The sequence below is a fragment of the Macaca mulatta genome, chromosome 5, assembly GCF_049350105.2.
Source record: "Macaca mulatta isolate MMU2019108-1 chromosome 5, T2T-MMU8v2.0, whole genome shotgun sequence".
Taxonomy (NCBI): Eukaryota; Metazoa; Chordata; class Mammalia; order Primates; family Cercopithecidae; genus Macaca; species Macaca mulatta.
The window spans coordinates 197,107,193-197,123,898 of NC_133410.1; the positions used below are offsets into that span (position 1 = coordinate 197,107,193).

Sequence of the window (16,706 nt, forward strand, 5' to 3'; positions counted from 1 at the left end):
GAAGTCTCGGTCTGTAGCCCAGGCTGGAGTGTAGTGGCGCGATCTCGGCTCACTGCAAGCTCTGCCTCCCAGATTCACGCCATTTCCTGCCTCAGCCTCCCGAGTAGCTGGGATTACAGGCACCCACCACCACGCCCAGCTAATTTTTTTGTATTTTTATTAGAGACAGGATTTCACTGTGTTAGCCAGGATGATCTTGATCTCCTGACTCTTGATCCGCCTGCCTCGGCCTCCCAAAGTGCCGGGATTACAGGCATGAACCACCATACCCGGCCTAATTTTTATATTTTTAGTAGAGGCGATATTTCACCACGTTGGCCAGGCTGGTCTTGAACCCTTGACATCAGTGTTACCACCGTTTTACAGATGAACATACTGAGGCTCAGAGAGGACAGGGTACTTGATGAAAGTTACACACTTGAGAAGTGCTAGCTCTAGAATATAAAATCAGCCAACTTGATTCTAGAGTTCTTTTGTGGGTTTTTCGTTTTTTGTTTGTTTGTTTGTTTGTTTGTTTTTTTGATTGGAGTGGAGGTTCCAGTGAAAACTGGAAAACTTGCTAGACAAATTTTAAAAGGGCTGTAGCACTCTAAATTTGCGTTCTTAACCAATTTTCTCATTATATCATAATGTATGTGAACAGAGTTGTCTGTCTTCATCTGTTACTGAATATGAGTTGTTACCTATTGAGCATTGTATTTATATAACATTGTTTTCCATTGCTGTTAAAATTGCTTACAAATCTTTAGATGATTCATCTACATTAATACTACTGACTACAATTCAATTGAACTGTCAATCATAATTTCTCCCAAATTACTGAAAACAACATGTTGTATTTTACACTAAAATTCTTTTAAAAAGGTGAATGCTGTTAAGTTCCTATGTTCACTAATATGACACAGCCTCTTTCATTTTCCAAGATAGTCTCGAGGGACGAACAAGATGGAAATTCCCTCTCTTTTCTTTCCTTTTTTTTTTTTCTGTATGGCACAGTATCACAAGGTCAGGAAAGCCACCATCCTAAGTTGCATGTTTAGAAACGCTGAAACGGAAGCTCTGAGTTCCCTGGAGGGGTCACTAGCCACCAGAAAGGCTGTCTTTTGAATGAGATTTGTGATTGAGGTCTGGACCACCTATGTCCATTAAAGAACCCCTCCCCCCCCACACACAGCTTCTGATCTATGTTGTTGTCAGTGTTGTCACGTATTTAAATGGTACTGTAAGCCTTGCAATGAGGATTGTATCATTTATCTCACATTAAGGTTACGAAGCTAAATTAAAAATCTGCCAAGAAATGTGACATCCATGCCCAATACTTTACCTTCAGTTGTCTTTCCTTCCTATATTACTTGATGTGAAGTTAAAGTGGGAAGATATTTGCAATGAATACAGCATAATATTCTCAAACTGTGAGTGTTATTTCATAAATTGGGACTATTTAATGGTAAAGTGTGAGAAACTAAAAGTTCTCAGATGAAATTATTCACTCCAAATATCAGTCACTAACAAGATAGAAATACTCTATTAAAGATGATAGTTGTCACTGGAACTGTTGGAAATCAAATGTATATGCAATTTAAATGTAAATAGGGCACATACTTTGATCCTGTCCATAAATACAGACCTTATAAAAAAAATGTCACTCAGTTTAAAGAAAACATGCTAGATTTGGCAATGCTGAAAGCATCCAACGATTGGACTTCGGGCTTTCTACAGTCCATTAATTTTGAATGCCCTTTGGTGGGTGTGGCAATTAAATTATTTGAAATTATAACAGAATTTATGATATGTCCTCTCAGGAATAAGAAATTGGGAAGAATCACAATAATTTTATTGGCAGAGGACCTCTGTGGAGTATTGAAGAATGTGACTGCCACTTTGAAGATGGTCTACTTTTAGGGGTTATTCTGTTTACTCCTAACAATTTGGTAATCACATATATATTGTAATATCATCTGAATTTGAAAAAAATCTTATTTATCATGTCTTGCTTCTTTCTATATCACTTCTCCTTTTTACATTTCTATTAACTTATTTTTTTTCAGAAGATCTGAATTTTACTGAGAATTTAGAAACGTGCATTTAAAAATCACCTGTGCAATCACAATTATGATTATATATAAAATAATTTCAATAACAATAGGTATCATAATGAGAGGTGACAATGTGCTAGCAGCCTTCACTTTCAGCGCCTCCTTGGCCTCAGTGCCCATTCTGGCAGCACTTGAGGAGCCCTTCAGCCCACCACTGCACTGTGGGAGCCCCTCTCCGGACTGGCCGAGGCCATAGCCAGCTCTCTCTGCTTACCAGGAGGTGTGGAGGGAGAGGTGCGGGTGGGAGCCAGGGCTGGTGTGGTGCTCTGGGCCAGCACGAGTTCCGGGTGGGTTCCTGCACTCAGAGCTGCTGGCTGGTGCCAGTGAGGGGCTTAGCACCCTGACCAGCAGCTGCGGAGGGTGCCGGGCATCCCCCAGCAGTGCTGGCCCCCTGGGGCTGTACTTGAATTCTCCAGGGGCCTCAGCTGCCTCCCTGTGGGGCAGGGCTGGGGACCTGCAGCCCACCATGCCCAATCCTCTCCCCCATTGTGGGCTCCTGCACAGCCCAAGCCTCCCCAATGAGCGCAGCCCCCTGCTCCACCGTGCCAGGTCCCATCAACTGCCCAAGGGCTGAGGAGTGCGGGGGCACAGCGCTGGACTGATGGGTAGCTCTGCCTGTGGCCCAGTGCGTCATCCACCAGGTGAAGCCAGTTGGGCTCCTGAGTTGGGTGGGGACTTGGAGAACTTTTATGTCTAGCTGGAGGATTGTATATGCATCTGTCAGCACTCTGTGTCTAGCTCCGGGTTTGTGGATGCACCAATCAGCACACTGTATGTAGCTAATCTGGTGGGGACTTGGAGAACCTTTATGTCTAGCTAAAGGATTGCAAATACACCAGTCAGCACTCTGTGTTTAGGTCAAGGTTTGTAAACACACCAATCAGCACCCCGTGTCTAGCTCAAGGTTTGTAAATGCACCAATCAGTGCTCTGTGTCTAGTTAATCTGGTGAGGACTTGGAGAACTTTTATGTCTAGCTAGAGTATTGTAAATGCACCAGTCAGCACACTGTCAAAACAGACCAATCGGCTCTCTGTAAAATGGACCAATCAGCAGAATGTGGGTGGGGTCAGATAAGGGAATAAAAGCAGGCTGCGGGAGCCAGCAGGGGCAATCCACTTTAGACTCTTTTAGGAATGTGGAAGTTTTGTTCTTTTGCTCTTTTCAATAGATTTTGCTGCTGCTCTGTCTTTGGGTCCGCACTGTCTTTATTAGCAATGATACCCACCTGGACGGTCTGCAGCTTCACTCCTGAAACCAGTGGGACCACGAACCCACCAGAAGGAAAAAACTCTGAACATGTGCGAACATCAGAAGGAACAAACTCTGGACACACCATCTTTAAGAACCCTAACATTCTCCGCGAGGGTTCAAGGCTTCATTCTTGAAGTTGGTGAGACCTAGAACCCATCAATTCTGAACACAATTGTATCATCATTAGTTCTCCAAGAAAAAGCTTGTTTCTTCGTTGAATGTAAACTGTTGGTATTAGGATTATGTGTTTTTAATAGAAAATAGTCTTGTAACCTTAGCCTTTGTTTTTCTTAGCGACTAATCAGTATTCTACAACAAAGGTTTCAATCGATCATACTGCGCTTGTGGGCAAGGAAAGAATACAGATGAGAACAGGTCTTGGTAAAGTGAAATCATCCTTTTACTTTCTACTAATAATTTCTTTCATAAGTTTGTAAGACAGCATTGTGGGTCCCAGTCACCTGCCATGAAACTTAAAGTGTTGGTGAAAATTACAATGAGGACCGAACTGTGAGTATGGAGAACTTTAAATGGAACTAAAAATGTATAATAATACCACTACTTGAAGGGGATGTATTGATGTATTGTGCTTTCACATCGTAAAATCACAGAGAAATACATTAATATGTGCTATTCTTCTTGAGTAATGTTAATGTTACAATTTAAGTAAAAAAATAGGATGTATTCATTATGACATTTATGAGATATTGGTAATATTTTAATAATATATGACTTTTATATTTACGATGTTAACAAAATCCTTTGCTTAAAAGGAATATATTCTGATACCCCTGAAAATACCACTTTTGACAAAGTAAAGTTCAATAGCAATACAATAAAATGGCATATTGATATTTAATGGTGTTATTTTAATTTGTAAGGTTATGCTAAAATGAACAAATATGAATAAATAATGAACATTCTATTTCCAAATTTTGCTACTCTTTTAGTATTACCAATTCATATGCATTTTAGAAAAAGTAATATAAAATTTATTATTTAAAAAGTATTTCTTACTGAGGTGAAATTTATATATCTCATCTGCAGAGAGCTTAGAGTGTTGATTTTGGTATGTTTTGATAAATATATAAACTCATGTAATCAGCACCTCAATCACGATTTCGGGTGTTTTCAAAGTCCCAGAAAGCATCTTCATGCCCCTGCTGGTCAACTCCCATGGCCCAAAGGCAACCACAGCTTATTTCTATCACCGTGCATTTGTTTCACTTGTTCTTACCTTCTTTTCATTAGCATCACCAACTTAAGACAATACTTTGAAAGTCATTCCTGTGGGTGCATTTATCAGGATTCCTGAGTACTGTTCCACCATCTGCTCTGCTATTATTTCTAGATACTCTCCTGCTTAGATATTTTGAGTCAACCCAATTTTAAAAAAAGTTTATAAATATAGCTGTTATGAACAGTCTCAAGCAAGTCTTTTGGTGGTACTGTGTTTTTATTTTTATTTATTTATTTTTAAGACTGAATCTCGCTCTGTCACCTGGCTGGAATGCAGTAGCATGATCTCGGCTCACTGCTACCTCTGCCTCCCGGATTCAAGCAATTCTCCTGCCTCAGCCTCCTGAGTAGCTGGGAATACGGGTGCCCGCCACCAGGCCTGGCTAATTTTTTGTATTTTAGTAGAGACGGGGTTTCACCATGTTGTTCAGGATGGTCTTGATCTTCTGACCTCATGATCTGCCCACCTCAGCCTCCCAAAGTGCTGGGATTACAGACTTGAGCACTCACACCTGGCCTTTTTTTTTTTAAGATTAGTACCTAGAAATGGAATTTCAAGTTCATAAGGTAAATATATGTTTAACTTTAGAAGAAACTGCCAGTTTTCTACAGTCATTATACTAAACTACAATTCCGCCAGCAGGGGCAGAGTTCCTTTTGCTCTGCATTCGCAAAAACTTTTTGGGATTTTAGACTTTTTTCATCCATACCAGTGAGTGTGGAATAGTGCATCTACAGGTAGCTTTTTTGATGGGAAATTATTAGAGCACCTTTCTGAGTTAACATGGCTTAACATAATGGCCAGCTGCTAGCATGTTATCAAGCTGTATTATATCCCATTTGTTTATAAAGTATAAATTTATACATGCACTTCAGAATATGTAATAAATGCTTTATAAATATTTCAAATTGAAACAATTCAAAAATATACATGAAGAATAAATTTCAAGAAGACATTTCAGAATACACATGCAAAAAGTAATAAAATGAAGTAGAAGCAATCATAATCTGATTTTAAGGATGTTTCTATGAAGTGTGGCTTTGATAGCCCTGAATTGTAGAATAATTCTGAATTAAGTCCAGGCACGGTGGCTCATGCCTGTAACCCCAGCACTTTGGGAGGCCGAAGTGGGTGGATCACTTGAGGTCAGGAGTTTGAGATCAACCTGGCCAATGTGGTGAAACCCTGAATCTATTAAAAATACAAAAATTAGCCAGGCCTAGTGGCACACGCCTGTTGTCCCAGCTACCAGGGAAGCTGAGGTGGGAGAATTGCTTGAACCCAGGAGCAGAGGTTGCAGTGGGCTGAGACTGCACCACTGTACTCCAGTCTGGGCAACACAGCGTGATTCCATCTCAATAAATAAATAAATATTCTGAATTAAGAACAATTTTCCATTTGAAATAGAAAATTCAAAATCAGCCTGTATCTGACAATTCGGCATTCCTAGCAGAATATCCTTAGTCCTGCAGAATTTCCCTGGACTAAAGTTGATGGACACCAAAAATGAAGCATTGACAGATGTAGTGCACTAAACTTGAGGTTGAGATATGAGGTACTATGTCTAGGAGGACTTATGTGAACCATGAGTGCGGCACAGGGCACAGACTAATGCCAATTCTGAGTAACTCACTCCTTTTTCAGGAATGAGTGCAGAGGAAAATAAATGGACTTTTCAGGCTTTGCCATCTATTACAGAAAAACAAAAGTAGTATTGTTACTGAAACACAAGGGATTCAGTCTAGGGCCTGCTGCTCGCTTCACAGAAAGCCATTGACTGAGGTCATGAGTATTGGCAAGGAAGGATTTAACCGGGTGCTGCAGCCAAGAAGATGGGAGCTCAGCCTCAAATCCATCTCCATGACCAAGTAAAACTGCAGGCTTATACAGCTGGGAAGATGTGTAAGAAATGTGTAAGAAAACAGGAACTGGGGAGGGGCAGGGAAGCAATCATGAGGAGTGAGAGGCCTGGCATCTCATTGTCTGGATGTGGTGATCTGGTGAGTTTCAGTTCTTTGTTATTTTTTGAGAAGCTTGAAGGTGTTTGCCTGAGGAAGCAAATCAGATAAATCAAATATAAGTTTCCAGCTTTAAGACCAGAGGGTCAATTTCTATGCTTATCCAAAAGAACTTACCTATGGGACTACTGAGTTGGTTTCAGTATTATCTTTAAGATTCAGAAAAGTAACTATATCTAGAATATATTTACTAGAAGAAGAAGTAAAAGAAGAAGAGGAAGTGGGGGAAAAGGAGGACAAGGAAAGAATGAGAAGGGGAGGATAGGAAAGGGGGAACGGAGAAGGGAGAGGGAGAAAGGTTCAGAAATTACCTGCTCAGAATTCCACAAACTCTAAAAAGAAACATCAAGAGAAACATAAGAACTATCTGAGATATAACAGTGATTGTTTGACTTGCCAGTTAAAAAAAGAAGGCACCACAGGGGAGAAAAAAAGGGAAAGTGAAAATAAAAACAATTATTGCACATAGCGAAATAACAGAACTGCTCATGCAAACATTTAGTGGCTTAACAATTCACTCAGAGTAAATGCCAAGATATGCACTATGCCTTTTTTTTCAGAGTATTTGTACTATTGTATTTATTCATTTAATTAATTAATTAATTAATTAATTTATTTTTATTATACTTTAAGTTCTAGGGTACATGTGCACAACATGCAGGTTTGATACATAGGTATACATGTGCCATATTGGTTTGCTGCACCCATCAACTCATCATTTACATTAGGTATTTCTCCTGAAGTTATGCCTCCCACAGCCCCCACCCACCAACAGGCCTTAGCATGTGACGTTCCTCTCCCTGTGTCCATGTGTTTTCATTGTTTAATTCCTACCTATGAGTGAGAACATGCAGTATTTGGTTTTCTGTCTTTGTGATAGTTTGCTGAGAATGATGGTTTCCAGCTTCATCCATGTCCCTGAAAAGGACATCAACTCATCCTTTTTTATGGCTGCATAGTATTCCATGGTGTATATGTGCCACATTTTTCTTAATCCGGTCTATCATCGATGGACATTTGGGTTGGTTCCAAGTCTTTGCTATTGTGAATAGCGCCGCAATAAACATACATGTATATGCACTATGTCTTACTGAAGATTTGGTCCCTTATTACCTCTCTGATCTCATTTCCTAATAATCTATTTTTTCCTAGTTTGCTAAGTAGCTCTTGCCTCAGGGCCTTTGCATGTGCCCTTGACTCTGCCTCAAATGCTGTTTTTGCCAAAACATCCAGCTGCTGGTTTCCTCCCAATTTCCAATCTTTACTCAGAAGCTTTTCTTAATGAAGTGCTTCTTTGTCATCTTTTCTAAAAGTAACAGGCATCCCGTACTCACACCAGCACTTTAAATCTCCTTCTTATATTTTTCTTTCAGTGGTTGCTAATACACATTATGTTTTATATATACTTATATTTTTTATTGTTTGACTCACCTACTGGGCCGCAATCTCGATGGCAGTGATTTTTATCTTCAGTCTCTGGAGGAATACCTGGCACACATAGGTCCTCGTTAAATAATTATGAATAAATAAATAATTATAATATAAGGTACCTCAACATAAATATCAAGAACTAGGGTCAATTAATTCACTTAGTGTAGGGTTTCTAAATTCAGATTTTCCCTTTAACCCACATTCCTTTTTTGTTGACACACATATTATTTTTTAAAGGCTTATTGAGCTGTGTTTCTTATCCAAGATGGTGCCATCCAGCCGCCATCCAGCTGCTCTTGTTAGAAGTGGTTTGGTAATAATTCTAAGCAACAAAATTCCTGGGCTCTTATTACCTTCCCTTCACTTTAAAACAGTTCCAGAATCATTGAGAGATTTGTGCACTCTAAAAAAGCTTTGAGAATCCAAATTTAAACCAGGTCCTATGTCTACCATTAAAAGCTCTAAGAATATGTCCTAATTTTCTAATGATATTTTATATTTTAAGACATCAAAAGCTTGGATTTATGGGCAGTATACTAACAATGTTTAGTAGTCAACTATAAAGCAGTTAACTACGTTTGGAATGCATCTTTTCTTCTCTCTTTTATTTTCCTCCCTCAAACCAACTCTGTCGGCTTCCTTTATAAAACAGTGTCATAACTCATAAAAATCTAAAGTGTTTGGCCTGAAGTTGAATGTCCACACTCCAGGGGAAAGAAAGTCAAAGAAAAAGACTGCCTATCAGCCACAACTACTATTTATAAAAACCACTGTTCTCTTTCAGACAGCAGAAATGTATAAGTAGGTAAAAAATTTCTTAAACCAAAGTGTTTACAAAATAATAAAAATAGGTATTATAGTTCAAAAATTTCATTTAAATATCCAGTTATCTAATTATTTGAATTTTTCAAAAGTTATTTTAAGAGCATCATTTGAGTAACTAGCCTCCACTGTTTTATTCCTTAGAATAAGGTTAATTGCTTCTCAGAGAACATAATCTTATAGTAATAAATTGCAACTCACCGTAGTGTTTTTTCTTTCTCGCTGTCTCTCTCACACACATACATAGACTCACAAACACAAGACACTAGAATAAGTTCTATAGTATTTTCTTAGTGTAAGCCTCAAAACTTATTCTTAAGCCAATATAAAACTATGGTATGTGTCCTTCTGTGTTATATCTCCTAGGAATTATCTAGTGCAAAATCGTTGCTTGTGGTATGTAAGTATCAATTAGGACAGAATCATTTTCAAATACCATAAAGACCTAATATAACATAGCTTAAACAATACAGAGAATGTGTTACCTCAGGAAACAAGACAAGACCAGAGGTAGCAGGGGGCTTTATGTATGGATCAACTTGGTCTCCAGCAGCTCAGTTTCTCTGCTATTTTCTTGTCCGATGCACTTTGTTCCAATGACATCTTTTCAGGATGCTTTCCCTAGTGGTGATAAAAGGCTGCAGGGGTTTCAAGCCTTATCCCCTGTATTAGTCCATTTTTACACTGCTATAAAAATACTCCCTTAGACTGGGTAATTTATAAACAAAAAGGTTTAATTAACTCACAGTTCTGCATGGCTGGGGAGGCCTCAGGAAAATTACAGTCATGGGGGGAAGGCGAAGGGGAAGGGGAAGCAAGGCACGTCTTCACAAGGCAGCAGGGGAGAGAGACAGCAAGAGAGAGCAAGGGGGAGCTGACAAACACTTTCAAACCATCAGATCTCATGACAACTCACTGTCACGAGAACAGCATGGGGACACCGCCCCCATGATCCAATCACCTCCCACCAGGCCTCTCCCTCCACATGTGGGGATTTTAACTTGAGATGAGATTTAGGTGGGGACACAGAGCCAAACCATATCACCCTTGCACACCGCAGCATTTAGAAGAGAAAGTTTCCTTTCCCTTAACCATCAAAGAAAAATCCTCTATCTTACTCTGATTGGACCATCTGGTTCACATGCCCATTCTGGAACCAGTTATGATCAACAGATCAGGCTATCAGGGGCCCAAATGACTATTACTAAAAGGGAAGGGGCGCAACAAATGCAAGTTTCTTAATGATTGACAGTCATAAATAAAGCAGATAGAGGGTAATTCAAAGAAGTATAGCACAAGTCCCTATCTCCAAAAGACCTAAAATCTCGTGTGGTTTCAATTGCAAATGAAAACACACAAAAATTGGAGCAGGCAAAATTCTAAACATTTGGGTATTGTCATAATGCGATGAGAGTTCAAAGAAGAGAGAGGTCAGGGTGGACTGCAGCAGGCATAGTATGCTTCTCACTTATTTATTTGTTCGTTTATTTTGAGACAGGGTCTCACTCTGTTGCCCAGCCGTGGAGTGTAGTGGCACAGCCATGGCTGACTGCAGCCTTGAACTCCTCACCTCAAGAGATCATCTTGCCTCAGCCTCCTGAATAGCCAGGACCACAGGCACATTCCACCCCACCTGGTTAATTGTAAAATAAGTTTTTATAGAGAAGGAATCTCCTGCGTTTTCCAAGCTGGTCTCAAATCCCTGGCCTCAAGTGATTATCCTACCTCTGCCTTCTGAAGCACTGGAATTACCAGCATGGTCATACTTCGTAAAGAGTAAACATGATTCATATGAAAATAGGGAGTTTTCAGCAGACGGAAACACCGTTCTTGACCACAACATCGAGATGGGAATTAGGAAAGGAAAAGATGAGAAAAGGTGAAGGTGAGAACCACTAGGATAGCAGATCAAGGTGGATGAGCAACAGGGAGGAGCCTGGGCAGATTAAACGGGTCCAGATAATTGAGCATATTGAAAGACCAGCAAAGATGTCAGACTGTATACTTGGTGTAAGCAATAGCATCATTGCCAAACGGTCAATAAAATAATGCTATCTCTATTGCTTTTACCTTATGGAAGAATAATTTGGGAATATGCATATTTTGTACAATTGTTTTTTAAACAGTGGGTGTATATGTGTGTGTGTATGTATATATGTACATACACACACTTATATTCATTCCAAAACACTGAGAATGCAGTATATTAAATTATTTTTACACAACTTAACAGCATTTATTGATCCAGATAGAAAATTTGTAAGCTACATGCTGAGTATGATGATTAAGTATCTAAGCCAAATTATAAATTACTTTTTCCATGAAAATCAAATATATATATATATATGCTATGTTTTCTTCTAAAATGCATATAAAACAGCTGTTATAATCATAGAACGTAGAGTCTTTCATAACCTTTTTTTTTTGCCATGGCACATTATAATAAAAGAGTTGTATTTCAATTTAGCAAGCTACCTAAAAAACAGTATTTTCTAAGAGTGACCAAGGCCCATTCCAGACCCTCCGTCATATATGCTGAAATTGTATTATTAAAAATGGCTTACATAGACTTCAAGAAGATGTTTGTTTTTTCAAAACAAAATCTATCTAGAGTATTGGAGTTCAGAGAATCAACAGTTGTAAATGGAACTTATAAAATACATAGTTCTATACCCTTATTAAGATTAAAAAATTGAGTTGCAGAACAGATGTGCTTGTTAAAAATAGATCAGTTAAATACTCAGAACCTACTCTCAAGTTTTAAACTCAAAAGCTCTTTGCTGTTTCCGTGCTACCATTCTGTGCATTGGATAACAAATGTTGATTTAAGTGAATTTCAGTGAGATAAGAGTTCACACCATCTACTCCAACTTTTACTGAGAAAAAACTTGTTTTTGACTTAAACATTTTGTACATAATTCCATAAAGCTACAGAACATATGAATTGTGTCTAGAAGTTAAAACAGTTAGTAAGAGGGTTGAAATTCAGCATCCAAGACTGGAATAGCTCATTAGGAGACCACACACCATGAGAATCATTGATATTTCTTCCTCAAACACCAGGACACAAGCCTGTGGTATTTCCAAAAGTTGTTAGGGAAAATACTACATCCAAATTCAGCTAGTCTTGGTACAGGTAGTTCCACAAATAGTGACAGTCATTTATTAATAATAAAGCAGTGAAAAGCCAAAATGTCTTTCTACAAACACCAGATTTTAATCTGAAAAAACACCTCAAAATCAATAGTCAAATTGCTATACAAGAGATACGACCTATAAAGGCCTTAATTTCTTTTTATTATTTGTATTACTTTAGAAATATTCTATACATGTGATAAGAACTCCTTTTGACATAGACAGGGAATCAGAAACAAAGTATTTTCAGAAACACTCTCTACTAGAATACAGGTTGGAGAAAGATACATATGCACCCACGCAGAGAGATGACTTTGAGCATATTATAATTCATTTTTATAATGTCTTATTCATAATTAGTTGGTTTATATTCCAGTTTATTACAACAATCCTGAAAGATAAACTAAGAATATACAATTGTTCATCGCAGAGATGGAAGAGTCTGAGTCTTAAAGTGACCAATTCGTGACACTATTGCTAGAAAATGAAGAACACAGGCACAGAATCCAACTCTTTTGGCTTAAAACTATTTCCAAAATAGTGCATTCCTTCCAACCACAGCCAATGCTCACTTAGATAATTATATTTTGTCAGAACAGATTTTTAAGCTACAGTTAGAGAAAAATATTGGTGTTCTCTGTGTGATGTTTTAATTTCACTGGTTACTGCATTTGTGTAATTATGCATTAAGGAGAAATTAAATTTGAAAAACAAAAGTAAAAGCAAGAAACAAATTGAGTGACACAAGAGTTAACAAATAGTATGTGTAAAATTAATGCTTAAAAACCACTTTCCAAGTGATGGTTTATGTTTTGCCTTCTAAAATCTGTTCTAAGTTCATTCCAACTTATTTTCCATTTTGGTTCACAGCTTTTCAGAGAGAACTATTAAAACACCACTGTAAAAGCCAAGGCCATTTTTTCCTCTCATTAGTAATTTCAAATGTTCCTCATGTGAAATTTTTTGTCTGGTCTGAAAAACAAAAGATTAAAAAATCTTGCCTAGTCAGGAACAGAAAGTGTAAAAAAATTCTAAATGTATTGTACTTCTATATATATATAACCAATTTAACTTGAAGTATTTTAAAATAGGAATTTATTTAATTATAGTGGTCCAAACCACATTATTTAGAGTGTTGTATAAATATTAAGGTGCCTCTGAAGTCAGTACATTTAAGTTTAGATTTTTGCTTTATACTGTTTCTAAGACATCAGAGTTTAGGTATGTGGATGTGGTGGTAGTTAGACATACTTTGTGTTTATAGCTAGTCTTAACAGAGTACAAATAGATTAAATAGCTTAAGATACAAAACATGTCCAGAATCAGTTCAACAGAATCTCCCTATAAATCTATAAATCATAAAAAGTTCTAAATGTTATTATAGATGTGTAAATGTGTATAAAATTCTTCCCTAATATTGATTCTAGTTAGCTGAATCTTCTTTTTAAAGGTATAAACTATATAACTAGCTTAGAAAGCCATTAAAAACAAAGTATCTAACAGAGATTTTACATAATATAAATATTAGTGAAATTTTATGTATCAAAAAGAAATATTGGCCAGAACTCTGGCTTAATTCCATTTTCATGTTATATACTTAAATAAAAGAAAATCGGCAAAAAGTAATTAAAAGAAACACAATAATTATGTTTTAAATTTTTGACACTATTTTCACCTAAATATATGAAGTGCTTTTGCAAGTTGAACTGGTATAGATAACTCGTTAACTACTGACCATTTAAAATTAAATCAGATAAAAATACAACTCACATTTTCAATAGAAGGTCTGAAAACCAAATCTGAAAAATCTGGAGTCCAGTGACTCAGCAAATATTTTGGTTGAAAGCAAATTTACCTTCAAGACAAAATTACACGCAGTAAATTTGGATCTGTTAAACTAATTCCCCTTTACCTGCAAGTAAGACAAACATTTATAAGGAAAAAATATGCTTGGCTCAACAAGGTTAAGAAATTAATATGTCTTATTGCAAAGATTCCATTAAAGAGGAACTGATTGGTTTCCTGATACTCCTATTGGTGAGCAAGAATTAAAATGTTTACGTAGCTTTTCCATTCCAACCCTCTAGGTTTCCTTTCGAATAGGAAACATAGGAAATCTGAATATGACAGCATCTTAAAGGTCAATGAGTACAACTCCTCCATAAAGTGGGAAGTCCTACAGTCTACTAGACAATGATCTGTTTTCCTTTTAATTTTCTCCCTGAGCTGCTCATCTCCATATCCCTGTCCTCATTTTTTTTCAGAGGTTTGGAGATCTTAGTTACCATTTGCCCAGGTAATCTCTACCTAATTACCCACAATGTTACCAAAACACGAGGAGCACAGTCTAGGTCCTACTGCTCGCTGCACAGAAAGACAATGACTGAGATGATGAGCATCGCCAAGGAAGAAGCTTTAATCCGGTGCTGCAGCCAAGAAGATGGGAGCTCAGGTCTCAAATTCATCTGCCCGATTGACTAAAACTAAGAGTTTACACAGCAGGGAAGAAATGTGACAATGTGTAAGAAAACAGGAACTAGGAAGGGTCAAGGAAGTCATCATAATGAATGAGGGGTCCAGCATCTCATTATCTGGATGTGGTGATCTGGTGAGTTTCAGTTCTTTGAAACCTTTTTGAGGGCCTGAAGGGCATTTCCTGAGGAAGGAACTCAGATAAAACAAGTGTAAGGTTCAAGCTTTGACATAAGAAGGGTCAATTTCTATGTTTATCTAAAAAAACTGTCTATGAGACTATGAGTCGGATTTAATAACAGCACACAAAACTGAATTCAGTATTTCCAATGTGTTCACATTGTGCACAGGACAGTATTACCACCCTAAAATATCATTTCATATTTTTGTGGCATAGAATCATAATTGTATTTTTAAATAGATGTGCCTCATCAGAATGAGCTTATCTTTTGTTAATCTCTCCCATCCTATATCTGTTTAGTTAAATTTAAAGAAAAATACAGGGTTATCAATTTATTCTAACGAGTTCTTCTTGTTTGCATATCAAATACAGGTTTTATAACTATGCTGTCTTTTTCTCATCCAAGTTAAAACAGTCAAGACCGAAAAGGGTACAAACCTGGAGGTTCTGCTCCAGATTGTATGTATCTTTGATCATTCTTTAATTCATTCGATAAATATTTATTTTGGGTGTACTCTCTGTGAAAAACTTTCATAGCTGTTTTTTGCAGCAACGTGAAAAGCAGACTAATAACTTAAGGAGTTTATGGTCTAGTAACGTTAGCGAATAATGCCTCCTCAACTATAACATACATTATTTCTAGAGAATGTGTCATATCTGTCAATATAATAGACACAATCTCTTGTATACCACATTGCTCATGCTACTAAAGGAGAAGGAGTTTGGTTCAACAGGACACGTTCCCACTCAAGGTCAGATCGTGCTCATTTCTGTCGTAAGTTTCTCAAGTTCTCTGATGACATTTTCTAATTTTTTAAAATAAAAAGCAATGTAAATGTTATGTTTACATGTTCTTGGTTTGAGTACTGGGGCATGTCTTGTAACCTCCCACATACATCGACCACCATCAATCTTTCTTTGTGGTACTGTTAATAGTTACTAACTGCGCTGCTAGATGCTGCCGTGTCACCGTAACTCAGCCTGCGACTTTTGTTGAGAACTCCTATGCGTGCTAGTCATTTCACGCATTCTCTACAGTTGTGGTTTCAGAAGTTCTCTTTTCACTTTTAACCTCACATACCCACCACCTTTGTCTCTCCCAGCGTTTCCGTGGGGATAATAGGAGCCATAAATTAGTAAGTTTTCTTTCTTTCTTTTTTTTTTTTTTTTTGAGACAGCGTTTCGCTGTTGTTGCCCAGACTCTAGTGCAATGCCATGATCTTGGCTTACTGCAACCTGCATCTCCCGGGTTCAAGATATTCTCCTGCCTCAGTCTCCCAAGTAGCTGGGATTACAGGCACCCGCTACCACACCTGGCTAATTTTGTATTTTTAGTAGAGACAGTGTTTCTCCATGTTGGTCAGGCTCATCTCAAACTCCCAGCCTCGGGTGATCCACCTGCCTCGGCCTCCCAAAGTGCTGGGATTACAGGCATGAGCCACGGGGTCTGGCCAAAGAAAGAAGTTTTTGTAACCAACTCTATAAACCTTCCTGAATCCGTGCTCATTGCATCTTCTGTTCTTTCTTATTACAATGGAAGAGGGGTGCTCTCCTCTATTTTATGCCAATTTCCTCACCAGTTCCTGATCCTTTCTTTCCTTTGGGTGACATTGTTCTGCTTTCCTCTTTGTGAGTCCTATATTTTCCATCTTGCTCTGCACACGAATTCTTTTCTTAAACGAGCTCAAGTTGCTCCATGTACATTTTTCTTTTGTGAAATCGCTTCTATCTTACCTGTCCTCTCATTGTCACACTGAACTTTCTTTTACTCCCTCTTCTGCAACCCTGGGCAGTCTGACTTCTGTCCATGACTTCATAAAGCTGCTGTACTACAGCCCTTAGTGCCCTCCTTGACATTAAAAAAGTAAACAAGCTCCATTTTCTTTTTTGCTAATAACTCTAATTTGTTCGTCTAACAATCTGACCTTTCTTAAACATACTTTATCATCCAAGCCACAGTGCAGTTTTGGTTTTTGTCCTAATAATGTGTCCCCTTTTCCCAGCCTGCTTGGTGGTGACCCCTTCCTGAACCAAACTGTCGTTAGTGGTGCCCTTAAG

General features: G+C 37.9%; 1 long non-coding RNA gene and 1 other non-coding gene across 2 annotated transcripts; one reads left to right on the forward strand and one right to left on the reverse strand.

Moving 5' to 3' along the window:
- Positions 1 to 529: 529 nt before the first annotated feature.
- On the reverse strand, positions 530 to 590 carry LOC114678553 (U7 small nuclear RNA). Its single transcript, XR_003729989.1, has one exon. It is a non-coding gene; the product is annotated as a U7 small nuclear RNA (small nuclear RNA).
- A 5,808-nt stretch (positions 591 to 6,398) lies between these two features.
- Positions 6,399 to 15,487, forward strand: LOC114678462 (uncharacterized). The gene is made up of 3 exons (XR_003729911.2): positions 6,399 to 6,589; positions 10,359 to 10,745; positions 14,260 to 15,487. It is a non-coding gene; the product is annotated as an uncharacterized LOC114678462 (long non-coding RNA).
- The last annotated feature ends 1,219 nt before the right edge of the window (positions 15,488 to 16,706 follow it).